General features: G+C 33.6%; 1 long non-coding RNA gene across 1 annotated transcript; it reads left to right on the forward strand.

The window, feature by feature from the left end:
- Nucleotides 1-4,557: 4,557 nt before the first annotated feature.
- Nucleotides 4,558-6,125, forward strand: LOC144835195 (uncharacterized). Its single transcript, XR_013611058.1, has 3 exons — nucleotides 4,558-4,757; nucleotides 5,279-5,490; nucleotides 5,611-6,125. It is a non-coding gene; the product is annotated as an uncharacterized LOC144835195 (long non-coding RNA).
- The last annotated feature ends 352 nt before the right edge of the window (nucleotides 6,126-6,477 follow it).

Raw genomic sequence — 6,477 nt, forward strand, 5'->3', positions numbered from 1 at the left:
AATGCTTACTGTGAATGACTGCGTAGTGTAGGCCACAATCTCATTGGCCCGTATTCATGACATCTTTTGCCGATTTTAATACTGGTTTAGTCCAGGACTAAAGATTGTCCAGACTAAATCCAGAGATAGTCCAGTCATTAATACGGACCTTGCGGGTCTCAGAGTAGACGTAGCAAATATTAGAATTATTACCGTATATCACATCAAATAAACATTTATTTCTTCTAATTAAAGTAAAGTTTAGTTGTCTGCGTCTCTTTATGTGTCTCGTTAGTTGTATGTGCGTAAGTTAAGTTACAGTATATCAAATAACATATAGTATGTAAAATATATTTCTTTTTTTATTTTATCCAATATACACGGACGTGGCGTAGTAAGTGCCTTCACACGCAAGGCGTAGGCTACGCAATGCGTACGCCATGGCTTACGCCCATACGTGTAAACTAACTAACCTACGGTAATCCGTAGCGAGTCAAGGACCGACATTCCAATGTTGTATATCAAATCCAATATTTAATTCTTCTAATCAAAGTAAAAGTTTACCCATCAGTTGTCTGCGTCTTTGTATGTGCGTGTGTCAAATTATATACAAATAATTAAAATCATATTGTAAATATATTTGTTTTATATATTTTTTCCAATATCCATAACAAATATATTATTTTCATTAATACCAAATATATAGAAACAAATATAAAACCTGGTTAAACATTGTATTATTTAAAATTGTTTCAAAATATACTATAAGAAATAATGAAGTGATCCGGGAGTGCTCTCCATAAATAATAATATAGCAACAATGAACTGTGTATAACAAACGACTTATTAAAGATGTAGGTAACCTGTACGGATTATGGATGGAATAACGCTATCTTCTTTGTGAAGCACATGATATATTTTGCAGATTGCGTTTTACCAAGAGAACACATGCATCCTGTTTAAATTTAAGTGCAGACATCAATTACAATCCTACGCCCTGCCCTTCTTGTGATTTTCCAAATATAGGCCTAGTAGTTTCTCGACAAAAGAAATAACACTAACAATTAGGCCTACAGGCCGATACATACAACATTGTAAGAATTTAAAAAGTAACTTTCCCGAAGCAAAATAGAGAAGCTCCTTAAATGTAATTATGTCTACACCAACCAAGCTTTTAATGACGTTTGCAAGTGATTAATTTGCATATTTTAACATTGTTCCTGGTGTGCATCTTGTAGTTAAATGTGACAACTTGAATCAGGTTCACGTGCAGGTTCTTTGAGTTCATTTTAAGACAATATCATACACTAGTTTGTAAAGTGAACCACCTCATTACAATTATTGTCAAGAGATCGATTTTGTTTCCGATAATTTGTAGTTATAAGCTCAAAAGAACTGTACAGTTGTTTTGATTTAACCGTGATCTCCATTGTATTTTAAATTACAGTTGAGTTTTATCCCTTTGTTTTTGTTTCAAGCTGTACCGTTTATCTATTTATTTATTTGTCTGTATTGTACAGGTCACATACAGCGAACATGGGACATCAAGGACTGCCGTAGTAGTTCTATTAATATCTGTAATTTGTAAAATGGGGAAGGCAGAATACTCATCAAGTAAACCGATACACACTTAAAACTAAAGGTGCAATAAAAGGTGCAAACCTATAAAAGGGTACTTATTTGCGCCTTTTTCTCATAAAATGGTGCAGAGTTCATAAAAGGTTTATTTTTGCACCTTTTATATCGAAAAATGCAGACAAGTAAAAAAAGGTTCAGAACTGCACCGCAAAGGCCCAAGTAGGCCATGGTGACTGTGTGACAAAATAAGACCTATTAGATTAATGAACGCTTCTTGATGTATTTAACTTAGGGCTTCTAAAAGCTTAAAAGGTGATGATAAGGACAATTTTTTTAGAATGACATTATTGTGGTAAGTTAAAACAAAAATAAGAAAGATTAATAATAATATAGGTTTGTGGAGACAGCTATGGGAATTCGAACAAATCTTTTTCATACGGAACATTAGAAAGTCGCTGGCTTGTAACTGAAAATTAAAGTTTTATACCTTTAACATGATAAATTCAAAGGTTCAACTGGGCACCCTATAAGGTTTAACATCAGTTAAAAGGTGCATAATAGCACCTTTTTGTACAATTTTCGTGCCGTATGCGCACGCAAGATGTCTGTAAACAATTTTTAAAATATTGAATTTCAGAGGTTATTTACTCTGGTTTGCTTAAGTCTAGAATAAGTAAACTTTTCTTTCATATTTAACAATATTATTAGAATATTTAATATCATAATGTAGGCATCTGTTGTAAATTTATTTGAAACAGGAATTGAACAATAATTTTAAGCGCGTGCGGTTGTTAAACATGTAGTTTGAATCAAAGATCGTATAGCGCCACGTAGTGGCGCAAGATATGGAACTGACGCTCGAAAAATGATAATTGCATGGGCAGCCATTCCGGCAAGCGGATTACCCAGAAGGCAATGTGGCACAACACCGAAATCAATGTAAACAAATAGGGTTTACATCTTCGCGATAAACAGTACGACTTTATTTTATCTTTTGCGTCAAAATGAAAGAACATTTATATAAAATTCGATTATATAAAGTTACTCCATTTGTTATTACACTTACATATGCGTATATCACTGTCCAATCTCAAACGGCTACAGAATAAACACTGACTGTATGGAGGCCGAATTTTGTAGGCAGTCGGTTGAGGCATAGTTATAAATGGTGTCGCGGGGTGCAGAGCGATGCTACCCACTTCACGCCCAAGATCGGCCGCGTTTGGCCTAGGCTGGGACGATGGCACAGTTTATGTGCGAGAGAAGCATTTTTTGGAGATGAATTGTAATAATTGCCAAATATATTGTCCACAACTGTATTTTTATTTATTTTTTTAAAAATTAATGGTGGGGGACGTGTTCTTTTCCCTGTTTGGACCCGCTCTATTTTGTGTGCTTCAGGCCTACAAAGTTATTTCATTGTAATGTAAGGGGAATTTTAGAACGATCTGCCACAACTGTAGTATAGTACTGTACATACATTACAAGATACAAAAACAATTGTTAATTTTTTTTATTCATAGAAATATTTAATGAATTAAAGAAATTATATAGTTGTCAAAAAAGTAAAAGTATTAAATATTATTTAAAAAAATTCATAATCATAATTTGTTGTTTTGTGGGGAAACCCACTTTTATTAGCTCAACTTTCAATATTACGGACGGGATTAGAATGCAATAAAAAGACTGAAAAATTCTAACTTCAAAGTTGTTTATACACAATTAAATAATGATATGGAATAAAAATACACTCAATCAATTACGAATGTATGGTTTAGCCTTCTTAAATACAAGGAAAATTCTATAATTATTTTGATTTCTTAATGTATTACAAAAGAAGCCAATTCTCATATTACTAATACTGGTTATTTACTTTCACTTTAAAGTGATCCATGAGGTGTGTGAAAATAGTGATTTTATTTGTAATCACATACTGCTCCTTTTCAACAATCAAAACTATAAATTATTATTACTAATATATATTAATTGTCCATCAGTTCTGGCCTTTGTATTTAATTCTTGTCTAAAATGTCACTGTGCACTCAATCATCCATCTTCTCAATAGTAATACAGTATGATGACAGACTTTCTTATATCTTTCTAAAATAGGGAAAAATATATTATTAAATTAATAGTCACTTTTTGAACTGTTCGTGTTACATAATCATTTGATTACTTATTATAGTATTTTAAAATACTACAGTATATATTTTTAAATTCAAAACAAAAGTCAATATACTATTTGTAATAAAATGTGTGAAAACCTAGATAGTTCAGTTCAGAAATATGGCAATACAAATAATAATTAAGGAGTAGTGAGTATTCAAAAATGTTTACATTAACTAAATATTTTTTAAATAAATATGAAGAACAAAATAAATATGGGGATCAAATTTATAATTATAATTTATATTTATAATTATTATTTTAAAAAAAACCAATATCATCATCAATGTTTTGGTTTAGAATAGTTAGTTAGTAGGCCTACCTATGCTTTTATTGTTTTTTAGGCCCCTATAACAATTTTTTATTTCATTACATTTAATTATTTCTGTTAATGTTATTACTGTATTAATAAAACGCCTAATTCTAAAAATTCCCGAACAGCTTTTAGCTTTTTTCTTAATCTTATGATTATTCCATCCATCCATCCAAGCCTTGTTTGATCCATCTTCAAGCCGCCAATATCATTCATCCTCCTAGACTTTTTTTGTATAATATTATAGGCCTAGGCCTAGTTCGGCATTAAAATATGCCTAGGCCTACGCCTACTACTATCTAGGCCCTAGATCGGATTGCACAGAAACGCCCGCCTAAACTACCTATATCCAACAATTTAATAATTTTGTTAATGTTTACTAACAAAAAAATATATATTCTAAAAACTTACCACTACAATTTACCCGATACAACACGAGAAAATGTCCCAAACAAACACTCAACACGTCACACGTGGATGTGGTTCAATGGTTTTTTATACACTTCCGGGGTATGTGATCGCGTAACTTGCTTGCCGGAATGGCTGCCCATGGAATTTCACTCATGCGCAGTGTATAAGAGATAGGACTTCCATATCTTGCGCCACTTCGTGGCGCTATAGTATCTTTGGTTTGAATTGAGAGGAGTTTGCGCCCAAAAAATCTGGCTATAAAAACTAGGCCTAGCTCCCACACCTCTCCAGTGTAGGATAGCTGTTAAAAGTAAGTAACGAAGCTTTATACTAGCAGGTGGTTTGGTGGTTTTTATTAGATTAATTATTATATAGGCCTATAAGCCTAGGCCTAAAACTTAAAAATGATAGCTAAATAAATAAATAAGGCTAGCTAGCTAGAGGGTACGTAGGCCTAGGCCAGGCCGGTTAGGCGCGGCCTCCTACCTAGCCTATCTAGGCGGCCTCTACTAGGCCTAGATTAGGCCTAAAGTAGACAGTCTAGAGGCCTACTTAGCCTACAGTAGCCTCTCGGGCGGGGGCTAGTCATAGACCAGGCCTAGCCTACTTACCTGGGTCTAGCTAGTAGGTTAGGCATAGGCTAGCTAGTCCTAGGCTAGGCCTAGGTAGAACTTAAACTTAATTTAAAAGCAGGCCTAGCCGGCTAGGCCTATAATTAATAATAGGCCTAGCTAGGCAGGCTAGGGGCCTAGTTAATAATATTAGTTATTACAGTAGCTGGGTATTATTAGGCCTATATTAAATTCTTATACACATTATTTTTAATTATAGTTACAGCCTACATGATGTCATGGAGGGATAAAATAAGTTTAAACATGAAAGAGCACCTCTGCTCTGATCAGCAGCAATGAAGATGTTCAGAAAAGGAGAAAGAAATGTGACCACATGTACCGTAATACTCTAGTATATATAGTGCCTACTATACTACGAGCTGAGGAAAGGGAGAGGAACATACTTTAAAGTATGTGAAGCATGTGGACAAGGTAATTTGACTTTAAAAATCAGAACAATGTCAATAATGTATTGTAATTTGTATGATGTTGTCATATTAATGATAATATTAATATAATTAATAGTTTCCCTTCCTATTTCATGCTTTTTAGGAAAGTACATAATCAGGTGAAAATGTTCGAAAAAGGTGAACCAGACATCAAGAAAACTGTTTCAGATATATGGGGATAAGAAGAGAATACTGCCAAAGATGTCATCATTAGATACTTTTAGCAATAGGCCTATTGTTGGTTTGAGAAGAGATGGCCACACTCTATTTAAGGTGCAGAGACTGGTAATTGCCATCCATTAATTCAGCAGTTGAATTGAATAATGTAATGTTTTAAAGTTGAATAAAATTATACCAAGCTTAATCAATATTTTTTGTATTTTAGTGATTTTTATTTGTGCACCTTTTTAACAGAAATTTGAATCTTAGAAGAGCATTATTGAACCTTTTATTAGGGTGTAAAGTTGCACCTTTATTTAGAGGTTGAATTTTGCTCCTTTGGGGAGCTGCTATTGTTGCATTTCGTTTGCACCTTTTAGGGTAGAAAATTACACCTTATATGGTGCAAATGTGAACTCCAAAGGAGCATTATAGCACCCTTTATCAGGGTTCAAAATTGCACCTTCCGTCAAAGGTGCAGTCGTGCACCTTAAAGGGAGCTGCTATTGTTGCATCGGTTTGCACCTTTTTAGGTAGAGATTTGCACCTTTTTTTTTTAGTGTGTAGTGTTATTTCTTTTGTCGAGAAACAACTAGGCCTATATTTGGAAAATCACAAGAAGGGCAGTGCATAGGAGGATTTGAATTGATGTCTGTACTTGAATTTAAATAGGATGTTTGTGTTCTCTTGGTAAAACGCAATCTACAAAATGTATCATGTGCGTCACAAAGAAGATACTGTTATTCCATCCATAATCAGTACAGGTTACCTACATCTTTAATAAGTCGTTTGTTATACACAGTTCATTGTT

Source organism: Antedon bifida, chromosome 2, assembly GCF_963402885.1.
Source record: "Antedon bifida chromosome 2, ecAntBifi1.1, whole genome shotgun sequence".
Lineage (NCBI taxonomy): Eukaryota > Metazoa > Echinodermata > Crinoidea > Comatulida > Antedonidae > Antedon > Antedon bifida.